This window comes from Lethenteron reissneri, chromosome 40, assembly GCF_015708825.2.
Source record: "Lethenteron reissneri isolate LAM-NWPU_2019-01 chromosome 40, ASM1570882v1, whole genome shotgun sequence".
NCBI classification, from domain to species: Eukaryota; Metazoa; Chordata; class Hyperoartia; order Petromyzontiformes; family Petromyzontidae; genus Lethenteron; species Lethenteron reissneri.
Window position 1 is genome coordinate 4,978,152 of NC_083818.1, and position 14,239 is coordinate 4,992,390.

A 14,239-nucleotide genomic window follows, 5' to 3' on the forward strand; every position below is an offset into this window, starting at 1 on the left:
GCAATAAAGGCCGTTGTTTGACTTGATAGGGGCGCGGCTGACCCACGCCGTGCCGGCCTTCAAGGAGCAGTGGGCGATGGAGGAGGCCATGTGCTCGGTGGCAGATGACGGGGAGCTCTGCATGCTGTTATGAGCTACCCGTCGGAGGCCGTCGGACTGCGAGGGGGGCGGCGTACAGAACGAGAGAGTGAGCGAGAGAATGAGCGACAGAACGAGCGAGAGAGCGAGCGAGCGAGAGAGCGAGCGTGAGAGAGAGAGCGAGAGAGAGAGTGAGCGAGAGAGTGAGCTAGAGGGGGGGGGGGGGGGGTTACATAAAGCCCAGTTAAAAAAAAAATTACGAAATGATGAACGAAGCAAAGTGCCGAATACACCGAGCATCTTCTTGTTTCCACTGATCGTAAAAAAAAAGAGGCAAGAGCGATAAAGTATCTGGGGCAGGCATTGGAGTGTACTAATTTATGCGGAAGCTTTATTTATACAGAGGAGCGTGAAAACATATTCAAATATCGCATTGGAAAAACTCGTCTTATTCGCCGCGATGATTTGGGGCACACCAATATTGCGGATCCGATTATCCGTGGCGGTTATAGGCAATTTTACTTCCTCTCATCTGCGCGGAGTTAAATTTAGCGGATAATCTGCGGTTAAGGAGATTAATGTCACGCGGAGATTCCTTTTATCCGCGAAAAAAACAATCACGGATGATAGGAGCAAATTGTTGCTCACACCTCCTCTTCTCCGCCGAAAAATCGCGAGTATTTAGGAAGCCTCTTCGCTATGCATTCTGGATGTAATCGCGGATAACACTGGTCAACAAAAAAACTTTTTTTTTCTGGCCTGGACTTTTGCAGCTGTTTTAGACTAATTTCAGGGTGCTGATTCCAAATCTGATCTCAGATTTGCTCCATCACATCTCATTTTATGCTATCGGCATACCCCATTTTCATTGATTTTACCCGAAATTAACTTTGTCACTTATGATTGCAAGTTGTTGCGAGTCAGTGACTGCTTTAGTGTTAAAGATATGGTGCTGTATTTTTAGGATAGTGTGTTTATAATATAATTTTATGTAAATATCCACATTTATTTAATATTTTTCTTCTGCAGTTTTTATTGAAAATGCAATATTTGATATCTCAAAAACCTGATGTGATAGACAAAAACTGATGCCAGATTTGGAATCAGCACCCCAGAATTACCTTATTACCGTTGGAATACCTTATGCCAGAAAAAGTGTGTTGACCAGTGTAATCGTTCATGGTAGGAGGAAATATTCTCACCGGTAATCGAAGTGTTTGCACACCCGACAGCTAGCACGTATAATCGCAGCGACGGAGATATTAGGTGCCGTGGACAAGAGTTCTCCTGTGCTGGGCAAACCGTAATGCGCACGAGACCCATGAAGGTCTAAACCAGTGTAGAGCTTGCCTCCTTCAACAAATTCCCCTTGAAAAAAATTGAAAGAATGGTCTTTAAAAGGCCAATAGGCCGAAGGGGACTAAGATAATAAAATCATGTTATTTTAAAGTGTGGAGATGCGGAGTGGAGTTATTCTCGCATTAGGCACGTACAGATTTTCCATTAACAGACACCCACCGCAAAAACGACCAGAGACAGAGAACAACAGCATTTTATTTCAAAGCCCCTACACGCCTCCAACCAAATCTCTCAACGTACGCATCGATGCATCTTTTGAGTTTGACTTCATTTGTAACACGAATGGGACCCGTTTTGGCCAGCTCCCTGGATATTTTACATAGGGACCCACAGGGAAACCTAGCGCTTGAGTGTTCAGCTGATTTGTTCCACGGATGACGGTCCCGTTCAGTAGACATTCGCCCGGCTATTTTACACGGGAGATCCGTGGTGCGTGAGCACAGCAGCAACAACTAAAAACAAAAGTGAAAAACATCAGACAATGAGCACACAGTCCTTCAGGAATACTGCACCACTAACAAACCCAAATGCTTTAACTATCTCCTGGTCTGTAAGACATGATAGGGCGCTGTGGTGGCAAGATGTTAGCTACCCTGTATATGTGGAGTTTGCATGTCTCTCTCTCTCCTTGTGGTCGAGTGGATTTTTCTCCGGGTCCTCCGGTTTTCCTCTACACATTTCGAAACGTGCATTTCGAATATCTGGTTGCTATGAATATCCCACGTGATAAGCCACTTCGTTAAGCTGTTAAAGAGCTACATAACTCAGTGGGCTTTACCTGGATAACAAAAAAAATTGTTTCTGTTTTAATATTCAGTTATCGCTTTTACAACATCCAATGAGCTTTGATTTAAAGCTTTCGTGACTGCAGGGATTCATATTCTTGGTTCTTTCGGTAAAGTCATGTAGAAGGGAAATAATAAAATAATAAAAATTAAACATACTAAAATAATTCTCACGACGTTTCGGCCACAACGCAAGCAGCCGTCCTCAGGTGAAGAACAGGTCTGTCGGAAAGACGCTGTCTTTCCAAACGTCGTGAGAATAATTTTATTATGTTTTATTTTTATTATTTTATTATTTCCCTTCTACGTGACTTTACCGAAAGAACCAAGAAGATGAATTCCTGCAGTCACGAAAGCTTTAAATCGAAATTTTACAGACACTAATTACGAATCAACACTGTTCGCCGTGTAAGCCCTACGAATACAATTATCCCCGAGGTTTGTTTACACTATCGCGTGTAAGTTGGTGACGCAATGCACATGGAACCGCGCTCCTATGAAATGTGGTTGAATTCGGCGGAATGAGCAAATTTTGTCTCATTTTAATATTCACCAGCCTCATTAAAACGCGTCTCGTTTGTGCCACGAGTCTGAAGTTCAAATGTTCTCGTCAATTCAGCAACAGGCATCGAAGGAGCCTGTTGCAGACGAACATTCCCTCGGTCTGCCGCAGCGAGAGTGTCAGTGGTGGTTCCGCTGTGGTTGCGAACAACGCTGCGACATTGAGCCGGCGACGTGAGTTCAATTCCGGGCCGTGGCGAACATCGATTGGTGAGTGATAGCCCCTTGTAGTATACAGAACACGTACAACTAAATTAACGTTAGACAAGGCGTGGTGGGTAGATTAACCTACGTACCGATTACATTGCCATGATTTTACAGTGTTTTTGCGTAGAGGATAATGATTTATGTACAGGGGCTTTGGCTTTAAGAAAAGTAATAAATTTTGATTGATAGCAATATGTTTGCGTACAATAAAAAGGTTTTCAATAATTGTGTATTACCTGCTGTCACAGCAAATGTCATATGCTGTGACATATGCTTGTGACATATGATCACAAAGAATGCGAATGAAAAGGGCACTGTAGTGGATAACGTAAGGGCGCAGCCCTGCAATTGCCCACGCCACTCGAGGGAGCTCTCAACATCGTCCTTGAGAGGATATTTTTGGCCTACTCTTCCACGCTGGCCAAACGTCTTGGAAAGAGGTGGGAGCGCGTATCCACATTTTTTTCCCCCACCGCATGCAAACCCTGCTGATGGACCAAATGTCATGCTACTGTGCCCATTTATACTGCCAGGTGGACAGAGGCCGGGCGATGCTTTATAAAATAAAGATCTTGATTTGAAGCTTTCATGACTGCAGGAATCCATACTCGTTGGTTCTTTTGGTAAAGTCACGTAGGTAGACAAAATAATAGATCACGACGTTTCCATCACGACGTTTCGATCGCAACGCAAGCGACCGTCTGAAAAGAATCCCATGAGCTTAATAGCTCATCGGAATTTTTTTAGCTTAATAGTTCATCGAATTCCTCTAGTATAAATACATATTCTGATTCTGATCATGTTTAATGTTTTGCCCTCACGGATTCTCCACTTGTACGCGCACTGAAAATCGCATTAGAAACATTGATTTACGAATCAGATAAAGTCCGATAGAGGCCTGAGATCGCGACCCCAGAGTGCGACAATTCACCGATTCTTAGGAGGATGAAGCAGCAGCAGCAGCAGCAGGTGGCGGTGAATCATTAAAATCCATTAACAAAATCCTTACACACTTCGTAAAAACAACAATAACCCACCACCCGCCAATGTTACGATATACCTTATGACACGTGGAGTAGTAAACCCTTCAATAATTCACATCATTTCTCCACACGCCAACTCCCCCCCACTCCTCGCTCTCACCTCACCTCTCCAGCAAGCGTTGCTCTCTTGAAATCGTGTAAGGCACACACGCCTGTGCCCCTCGCCCCGTCTCTTGGACTTTGATAAGCCCTTGCGTCACCCTCCCCACTACCCCTCCGGGTGACACGTGGCTTTACACGGGAGATCCGTGGTGCGTGAGCACAGCAGCAAACAGCTAAAACAAAAGTGAAAAACATCAGACAATGAGCACAAAGTCCTTCAGTAATACTGCACCACTAACAAACACAAATGCTTTATCTATCTCCTGCTCTGTAAGACATGGTAATAGTGCTGTGGTGGTAAGATGTTAGCTACTCTGTATATGTGGAGCTTGCGTGTCTCTCTCTCCTTGTGGTCGCGTGGATTTATCTCCGGGTCCTCCGGTTTTCCCCTACACATTTCGAAACGTGCATTTAGAATATCTGGTTGCTACGAATATCCCACGTGATAAGCCACTTCGTTGAGCTGATAAGCCCTTGCTATCACCCTCCCCACTGCCCCTCCGGGTGACACGTGGATTCCTTGTCATCGCTTTAGAACCACGTTTAACCCCCGGGGGGTGGGTGGTGGGTGGTGGGTCGCATTCGGGCCACAACACTCCGGCGAGCGCCGTCACCGTCGCCGCATTAAGGCTCAACAAGGCCACTTTGAAAACGCGCAGCAGGAAAAGTGGAGATGTTGTGCCCTCCGTGCATTGAATTGCGTTCTCTTTTTGGTTCCATGGCAGTGATGGTGGGTGGAATCAAACATTGTCGGTGATATCGTATGGTCACATCACCCGCCCCCCCCGCCGGAATAAAAGAATATTAGCTTGTACCTATTCTATTGTTGCCACGGATGACAGCAATATGTTCAGAAGCTAAATGCCAATGTCGAGCTCTGCGCCTGGCCACGACAAGAGGGCTTTAGCAGAGAGAGTTGGTGTCGATTTAAAGCTTTCGTGACTGCAGGGATTCATCTTCTTGGTTCTTTCGGTAAAGTCACATAGAAGGGAAATAATAAAATATTAAAAATAAAACATGATATTCATTCAGACGCTGTCTTTCCGACAGACCTGTTCTTCACCTGAGGACGGCTGCTTGCGTCGAGGTCGAAACGTCGTGAGAATTATTTTATTATGTTTTATTTTTATTATTTTATTATTTCCCTTCTACGTGACTTTACCGAAAGAACCAAGAAGATGAATCCCTGCAGTTACGAAAGCTTTAAATCGAAATGCATAAATTATCAGAGTATTGTTTTTTGTTTGCATTTGACTGCAAGTATTGTGGTTAATGCAAACATGATTCCTTGCAAAAGGTGTCAGTTTTGTTGCCAGAAAAAAAGGGGAAAACCCCTATTAGTATGTTTTTTTTATTTTTCTTCTTGGTTCTTTCGGTGAAGTCACGTAGAAGGGAAGTAATAAAATAATAAAAATAAAACATAATAAAATACGTGACTTTACCGAAAGAACCAAGAAGATGAATCCCTGCAGTAACGAAAGCTTTAAATCTAAATGTTTTTTTATTGTTTTATATTCATATTATTTTATTATTTCCCTTCTATGTGACTTTACCGAAAGAACCAAGAAGAAGAGTTGGTGTCGTTTTGCTGTTCCCTCCTCTTGTTCAGGGTAGCTGTGTCATATTCATCTCAATGGATGACACTGACAGGCCAACACCAACTTTATATATAGAGGACTGCAGAACTTGGATGCTGAACCCTCTGCCCTTCTGTGGTTCCTCCACGCGCCTCTGACTCGTTTTCTCTCTTCCAGAACGAGCAAATACTGTGTGCGGCGGTGGCAGCGCGTTAAAAATGTGAAATTATGATTAAGTTTGCAGCTTAAAAACGCTGCTCTGGATTCAACTACAGCCAATCGTCCCTTTTGGAATCCATAAAATGAGCAGCATTTTTGGAGGGACATCAACATTCAGTGACGGCCCTATAGTTGGAAAAAGCCGATTAAAGCACCGATTAAATATGTGCACGGATTCATCTCACGAACGCCGAATGCGACCAAAGGTTGTTTTTGGCCAAACAAAGCCCCCTCACCGTTTTGATGTCTCGTAAATAAAAATGTGGTCTTCTAAAAAAAAAACCCATCATCATTATTTTTTGCTCGTCCAGTCAACATGCATGTGTGAGCTTGATTCAAGCTCAAACAATTGCACACAAAAGTCGTTTAGTCCACTAATGACTGCAAATTAATTATTTTCCACAATTGTCACTTAGTCCAAATAATTAAGGTGTTGTGTGTTTATTTCTCCGCTAATTTAAATATATAATGCACGATTTTATTACGAAATAATATAAAAAAACTTTTACATTTAGTAACTCTTAATTGTATTTCAATTTAATTTGTCTGGGATGGGCAGTGGTTTAAAATATAACCCTAGGCCTGGTTTCAAATGATCTCCATAATATCTCTGTGGTGGTTGTTTAAAACAAGTGCCACTTTGTGTTGAAGAAGAGAGTGGGACACCACCATGGATGGGACCGTGGAAGTTTTACTTCAGGCTCAGTGTCGGGACAACACATTTTCTCCGGGATTTCATAGAATCGCGACGGGCTGGAAAATTGCAGCAAAAACCATCATCGCCTCCGAGCCCAGCCGCTTAGCCCAGTTATCTCTGCGGGAAGAACATTAACCAAACAAGATCAACGCCATACAGAAAAAAAAACAAGCCACGTGCTTTGTAGCAGAGAATACGATTCATAAGATAAGCTGACAACAACGTCTCCTTTTAATATCTGTTCCTGCGCGTATGCATGTTGGTGTTTACAAATCGGTAGGAACGTATGTGCTTGTGCAAGTTGTACTTCTATACTTTATTCATAATTACGTATTTGGTTTTAGCGACTTGCTTACCTTTTTTCTATTTTTCTCTTATATCGTTTTTTTTTTAATATTTGTTTGATGATGGAACTCACTGACCCACCCGCCCCCGACTGGACATTTGTGAAAAAGAGCTCTATAGCTTGATCGGATTCCTCCAGGATAAACAAAGATTCTGATTCTGACATCTTACGTATATGTGCTGTATGTTGAACTTCTTTGGCACCGTACGTAGCCGACCGCGCTTACTCGGTCAGCGCGCTGCCATCTGCTTCACATCGGACGTTTAAAGATCCCCGTGACGTCGTTTGGAAAGAGTTTAGCGCCCGCGTGGCAGGTCACATTTGAAGAAGAAAAAATGACTCGCAGATTACTTAATTGGGAAGAACAAAAAAAGCCCCCACAAAGCAACATTGCCCTCCTACTGGCAAGACTATACTCATCTGTGCAAAGTGGCGCCTTAATGATAGCCTTGCGCGATCAGAATGGCGCGAGTGTAGAAGGTTATCATTTGTTTTATTATGTTATGCGGTGGATGCATTCACCGTAAATATGAGGCGTCTGCTTCGAAGTGGACATTAAAGATCTGGTGATGTTATATCAATACTCGCGGGCGTATTCTGAGCAGTATTATTATTTTAACTATAATCCAAGGACATTCCCGGCTGTGAGTGGGGTGACGTTTCTGACCGAGTGATTTCTGAAAGTGCATCTGCTTAAGGGCAGCACCATCCAATTGAAGTGCAGAGAGAATGTTCAATTTCATGTATAGCGCCGTCGGTCATGCACATTTGATCACACAGCCCAGACCAACCACAGACGAAGATGGGAGGCAGTAGCAGGCAAGGCAGTGAAGCCGGCGCGACCAACAATTGGCCCACGTCCTGCAGTTCTCTATATATTCAGATGTTTTCAGCCAATAATGAGTGTTTATACACGTGAGGGAAAAGCGCGCGCAAGGGGGAAACGCTCTATCCCCATACAACCCTCGCTGGATCACAGGCGGCCGCGTGCGGCAGCGCAGCCCGCCGCCTGAAGAGGCGAAGCACACAGCCACCCTCACTCCCTTCAAAGTCGCAGGCGTAACCTCGATTCACCACTTGGCCCGCTTGGGTGGGGAGAACGTTGAATCTTGCGTCACGGCTGCGGGTGGAGCCCCCCGGGTGTGTTTTTCGAGGTCATCAAATATCAAGGCCGCTCCGTCGATCACGGGAGCTGTCCATTAGCATTCATAAGTTGTGAATATTTATTGGACCAAGGCTTGGCGATGTCTGAGACCGGAGGCGTTTTGTTTCCTTTTTTCTCTTCATTCCTTCTTCTTTTTCTTCTCCTCCTCCTTCTCCTTCATCCCCCGGTGTGCGGGTTGACGGACGACGAAAACAACTCTCAACATAGATCCCAATGATGCTGCGTTCACCACGGGCATTAGACGTCAGACTCGAGCCGCACCAGGGCCATTTCTGCAAGAGGCCAGCGTGGCTCGGGTCACGTGCATGGCTCCTTGAGCTTGGCCCTCACCCCTCCCATCTCCCTCGTTCCCCCTCTCGCCCTCTGGCAGCCGGAGGGAAGCGATCCCACCAGACGTGTCCACGTGCTATCGGCCAATTAACGAGTGTTCGCACACACGTGGGAGGAAACCGGAGCGACCCAGGGAAAAAAAACCCACGCGCGTGCAAGGTGGGAAAACACTCCACCCGCCCTCCCCCGTACAGATGGAAACAGACGGCGATCAGTCCGCTTGTTGTACCGCCTTCTCCCGGTGAGCCAGGAGGATGGCACCTCCTAGACGCCCCTGAGAAGGGATTTTTTTTCTCTCTCACAACATTTGCGCGGTCATCAACCAACCCCCGCTTGCCCTCCGACACGGCCGGACGACAGGACCGCCACGTGCGTCACAGCCAGTCCGCCAATGCGTTGCTACACCCAGTGAATTAACGACGGCCCTTCCGAAGGGCACGACCGCCCTTCCGAATGGAGTTGTCCACCGGCCCAATTGTTTTGACTTCACCTCGTGTTGGCGGCTTTCTCACGAAGGCCGCCAACACGCAAAAAAAAATACCTAAAAAAAAAGCTATTAATTGACTTGAGATCAAATACCCTCCTCCTCCCCCCGCTCTGTAAACCAGTCGCGTGCTATTTAAGTCTGCGCACAACAACAAAAATCGGTGGGGGGGGGGGGGTTGGACATCATTGGGCGCAAACGGAGCACAGAGACACACGGGAGAGACGCGGCCGCTGCGGCGTCTGCGTGTTTCACGAACGAGGGTTTCATTCGCGCGTACGCGTCGAGGTTTTCCCCGCGGCAACCGCGCCACCAAGTCTCCGAGTGAGACTGGCGGCGATTTTCCGCCCCCCCCCGCCCCACCAGCCCCCCAGTCCCCCCCTCGCGACGTTCAGCCAAAGCGGCGATCGGGGCTTTGAATCTGCGACGCGACCGGCCGGCACACACGCGGGCATCCTGCGCACGTGGGCCACTGTGTGATCGACAGGCCGGAGAGTGGGGGGGGCAGAGGATCTGGGTCATGGGCAGTGTGATAGGAAGGGGGGGGGCAAGGAGGGGGCAAGGGGGTGAGAAGAGCCAGGTGCTGGCGGGGGGGGGGGGTCTGAGGCGGACGCCGAAGTACGAGTGTCAATCCACTGCTGGATGAGTGGCTGCCCCCCTCCTCCACACCCTCAGTATGGCCGCAGGTGCCACGTGGAAAAACGATGACCGAAGACGTCACGTGAGCAGAACGAGCGCAATGTCGGTGGACGGGGGGAAGGGGGGGGGGCGCTCGAGCGACGCGTGGGTCATTGGGGGTTCTCGACCATACTTCACCTACACACTGGTCACTGCGGGTGAATGAAGGTAGGAGCTCAGAGATCTCGGTGGAGGAGTGTGTGGCTGAAGTCTAAGACTAGAACCCCCCCCCCCCTCCCTCTCCCCACCTCGGGGGATGTTTGGTCTAATCTTCCATATCCTTGGCCAGACGACTAGGAAGAGGTGGGAGTAGTATCCACACGTTACCCCATCACCCACGTTTGGGCGAACAGAGAGGCGGGGAGATGTTAACTACCTCGCCAGGTATGCAGGAGGTCGTGGGTTCGTTCTCGGCCCTGACGCCTGCTGCTGTATATTTGGAGATTGCGGTGTCTCTCTCCTCGTAGCCACGTGGCTTTCTCTCTGCGTTCCCCCCCCCCCCCTCCACATTTAGAAACACGCGTTTAGAGTATTTGGCTGCTATACATTTCCACGTGATAAGCGACTTCGTTGAGCTTTCATTTGTGGCCAAATGAATTCTGAAATAAGATATATAGCTCAGCATTCCTTACCTGGTGAAATAAAAATAGTTAAATAGTCACGAGAGATAAAGTGACTGAGAGATACATTAACGAGAGATAAAGTGACGAGATATAAAGTGACGAGAGATAAAGTGACGAGAGACAAAGTGACGAGAGATAGTGATGAGAGATAAAATGATGAGAGATAAAGTGATGAGAGATAAAGTGATGAGAGATAAAGTGATGGGAGATAAAGTGACGAGAGATACATTTACGAGAGATAAAGTGACGAGAGATAAAGTGATGAGAGATAAAGTGATGAGAGATAAAGTGATGAGAGATAAAGTGATGAGAGATAAAGTGATGAGAGATAAAGTGATTAGAGATAAAGTGATGAGAGATAAAGTGATGAGAGATAAAGTTACGAGAGATAAAGTGAAGAGAGATAAAGTGATGCGAGATAAAGTGATGAGAGATAAAGTGATGAGAGATAAAGTGAAGAGAGATACAGTGATGAGAGATAACTTCTCAAAGCTTTAGAAGCATCTGCAGACATACGATAAACGCACATGCAACGGCATCCTTCCAATACGCATCATCATCATAATTTGAGATAAAATTAATTCATAAACTATTATTTAATACTGTACTTGAATATTTTGCTTTTCAATTTGTGTTATGATAATTGTCATGTATTTAATAGCTCAATTATGTTTTTATTTAAGATAATGAATATAAAAAAAGGCTTTTGTAGGCCAATGTCATTGCCCGCGAAATTTGCTCTTCACGAGCATCTCCGGAACGTATCCCTCGAGAAGAAGAGCAATGTAGAGATCCATCCCTTCAGTTTATTTTATTTTTTTGCCAGGGGCCTCCCACCTGGTTACTGGTTATGCACCAAGGGTGAAGAATTCGCAAAGGGAGCTCCGCATGTGGTTCATTCAGAATGGGGGGGAGAGGGCAGCTGGCAGTCGGACAAAAAGAAATATAATTTGGCTCAAAAGAAGGGCACGGATGGCAAGGCCAGGAGGAATTCTGGATGCCCGCCATGCGGAACTCGGGCCAATCTGCCAGCGGCCGCACGGAGGGGAGGTGCGTCACGTTTGAATTTGAGATTTGGTCTCATCGTGGCCAACAAGGCTGGAACTCTGACAGTGGCCTCCTCGTGTCAAGGTTTCAGGGGCCTCCAGCACGGCCCGGCCTTTACGTAAACCGGGGGGGGGCGGGCGGGGGGGGTGTGTTCGCACGACCGAATTGTCGGCGACGAAAACAGCCGCTCGCGTTACCGCACCCACCAAGCGGACAAAATTCGTTCCGTGAAATACCTCTCCAAATATAACCCCCCCCCCCACTTTACCCGGCCACATTGACCTGCCGATTGAACCGACTGCGGCGAACCCATTTGTAGCCGCAGGGTGGCACAGAGGTGGTGGAAGGGCGTTGGGGGGACCTCAACCGCCAGGTCCTGGGAGATCGAATCAATTCTAGATTTGAAGCTTTCGTGACTGCAAGGATTCATACTCTTAGTTCTTTCGGTAAAGTCACGTAGGTAAAAAATGAAATTAAAATTAATAAAAATAAAATAAAAATCACTATTTTTATTAATTTTAATTTCATTTTTTACCTACGTGACTTTACCGAAAGAACTAAGACTAAGATCGAATCAAACTGGCGAGACCTCTCTGGCTTGGGCGTCGTCCAGTGCGCTGCTAACCTATCACGCCAGGACTCGTTATTAACACCCTCGTAATTAATAATAAAAAAAATCATTGGATCCGTCTGCCATCCCATTATAAAAATAATAATTATTCAGAGTTTTTAACAACTTAATCAGTCTCTGTCAGCAAGCCAGGTGTGAATTCGGCCCCTTATCAGCCGTTAGAGGAGGGTGAGATGGGTAGCGAGAGAGGGGTTGGGGCGGGGGTGAAAAATATAAATAACCCGCAGTGCTGTGAAGCTGGTTTTAATTTTGGCGCGCTAATTGGTATCCCTCTGCGCGTCGTGCGCACGCTCTAAAGGACAGCTGTAAGCGCCGAGGAGAAAGTGAGCGGCGCAAGTGCCAAACGCGCTCAATTAACCTTTTCCCGCATCGAGACGGGCTGCAAGTTCACAGTGAGAACATTCGTTTTTACTTAGACCGGAGGAATCCGACGGGCCGAGAAGCTCTTTTTCTCACAGGAGTCCAGCTGGCGGGGTGGGTCCCGTTCCTCGCGGAATCTCGGAAGGGCACAAGCGGGTTCGGCGTTCACTTTATTCAGAGAGGCGTTGCAGCGCCGTTGGTTTTCAACGACGTTGTTGCTCACCGCGGAGAACCGTTGGCGACGCGACCGCCGCTACTCTGCGACAGCTGGCGCCAAAAACCGTGCCTAAAAAACCGTCTCCGTCACCGACGAAGTTATTCTACTTCCGTTTTTCTTCCGCCTTCCGTTCCGACGACGTACGCGTGCGTCCTCGTACGTCATCGGAAGCGGGAAAGGGTTAACCTTTGTTGCATACGCCTCCGCGGGGCTGGATTCCGCACCCGGCGCCCGGGATTAAAAAGCTGTCCGGGGATTTTGTTTTTTTTGCGCGAGCGACTTAAGGCCTTCTGACGCGGCGACGCGATTAATTATAATTGCTGAATGCCTCTTGGCGTCGGCGCGGTCGTTCTCGCGGAGCCAAAGCTCTCGTCACTGAATTTCACGGCCGCCGGCTCGCAGCGGTTTCGTAGTCGGTGCCACGTGCAATCCCCATTGAGTAACGAGCAGGTGAATGGGCCATGTAAGCCGAGGGGGAGTATTGGTGGCTACGCACGGTGGCCTGTGATCTGTCGAGGTGGGAGGTTGGTGGATCACCGCGCGAATGTCAAATGCTGCGAGACTCCATTTCCGCACGGGCGCATCGAGGTGTCATACCCTTGGCTTTTCTCTTCCGCGTGGGATAGAGTGTTGCCCCCTCGCACGTGCGGGTTTTCGACGGGTGCTCTGGTTTCCTCCCACGTGTATGGTAAACGTTCACAAATTGCCTGAAAACATCGTAATATGCAGAGAGCTGCAGAGCAACTGTTGGTGCCGGATCTTCACCTGGCAGTCTTCCGGCTTCGTCTCTGGTTCCTCCACGGCGTTTGTGAGAGATGCAATTTGCATGGACAACGACGCAACGGGAAATTAATCACGACGTTTTATATTTTTTATTTTATTTTTAAAATTAGGCAAATTTGGACGTCACAGAATGTTTAACATCCACTGTTCTAACAGATGGCTGCGTTCCGTTCGGTTAACACACCCGCAGCATTAACCAGGGTGGACACCGCGAAACCTTAAAAACCACGCGCACACAGCAACCGCCGCGGTGGCGAGGAGATGTCATCTCCCTCGGCTGGTACGCAGGAGGTTGTGGGTTCGATCCCGACCCTGACGGCGGCTGTCTACCTGGAGTCTGCGCATTCTCCCCGTGGTTGTGTGGATCTTTCTCCAGGTTACACGTAGCTTCATTTAGTGCTATGACGTGGCCATTGTGGATCCCCCTGAGCCCATCGGCCACCATTTGCCAGCGCGATTTACGTAATTTTTCGAAGGTAAAAAAACCACACACATCCGCCTAACGTTGTTTAAAACTGGCCTATACCGGCAAAACCTCGCTTTACACGCTTTCGCGGTACGCCATATTGGAATAACGCGCCACGCTTTGCATTTAGACCTTTTATTGACGTACAAATTTCGGAATGACGCCACCCTCAACGCGACGCACGCACCACCCCTATAGCCTGGCACCGCGACCCCAATAGCGTTGCTAGCAGCCAGTGCGGTACGATGACTAGTTCGCTACACGATGACTAGTTCGCTACACGATGACTAGTACGCTAACACCTTTTGCGGCATCTCGCCACGCGTGTACATCGGCGCTCTTCCCATTGTCTCCACAGCGCAGCTACTGTGTAGTTACTAGTAAGTAATACTGTGCGTCCCATAACGCAGGTAATTTTTTGGGTTAGATCGCGTAAATATAAACGTGTCGTTAAATCCGCCACCACCCGACACAGACAATC

The 14,239-nt window shown here is 47.5% G+C and overlaps 1 long non-coding RNA gene across 3 annotated transcripts; it reads right to left on the bottom strand.

Annotated features, from left to right (window-relative positions):
- Nucleotides 1–477: 477 nt before the first annotated feature.
- On the bottom strand, nucleotides 478–12,541 carry LOC133352459 (uncharacterized). Of its 3 annotated transcripts, XR_009756262.1 has the most exons (4): nucleotides 12,389–12,541; nucleotides 4,449–4,524; nucleotides 4,139–4,308; nucleotides 478–1,889 (listed from the first exon to the last, which is right to left on the bottom strand). It is a non-coding gene; the product is annotated as an uncharacterized LOC133352459 (long non-coding RNA). The 3 variants fall into 3 exon arrangements; XR_009756260.1 differs by lacking the exon at nucleotides 4,449–4,524; XR_009756261.1 differs by lacking the exon at nucleotides 4,449–4,524 and having other exon boundaries at nucleotides 12,345–12,541.
- Between the last annotated feature and the right edge of the window lie 1,698 nt (nucleotides 12,542–14,239).